The sequence below is a fragment of the Octodon degus genome, unplaced genomic scaffold (assembly GCF_000260255.1).
Source record: "Octodon degus isolate 3935 unplaced genomic scaffold, OctDeg1.0 scaffold00223, whole genome shotgun sequence".
Taxonomy (NCBI): Eukaryota; Metazoa; Chordata; class Mammalia; order Rodentia; family Octodontidae; genus Octodon; species Octodon degus.
The window spans coordinates 3,644,204-3,644,679 of NW_004524799.1; positions in this window are offsets into that span (position 1 = coordinate 3,644,204).

Consider the following 476-nt stretch of genomic DNA (forward strand, 5'->3'; position numbering starts at 1 on the left):
AAAAAAAAAAAGACTTAGGTGACAGGTTTCCCTGGAACAGACTGTCTCTGGTCCTCCTTTACAGCCTAGAGGAAATGTCAAGTCTTCTCTGCTTCAGTTTCCTTTCTTTGGCCTTACTCCTAATTTTTCCTACTTCTTTGTACCTTCCTTTTTAGAGGCATGTAAAATTAGAAAAGAAAAGCAAAAAAACCTCTGGATTGTTCCAACTAAGTGAAGCCCATAGAAAATGAGCATTTGTTAAAGCTGAAGACAGCAAAGTTATTTTATTTATTTATTTTGCTATATTATCTATTTTTTCCCATAATTTTATTGACAGACAAATAGCAATGAGACAGTTTCAAATCAAATTGATAAGACAGTTTCAATAATTAACACATTGCATACTCTCTTTCTAGTGGTTATTTGCTGTACAAGATACAGACATTATATCCTATTTACAAACACTATTACAACAAATCCCTCTATTCATTAAGAGA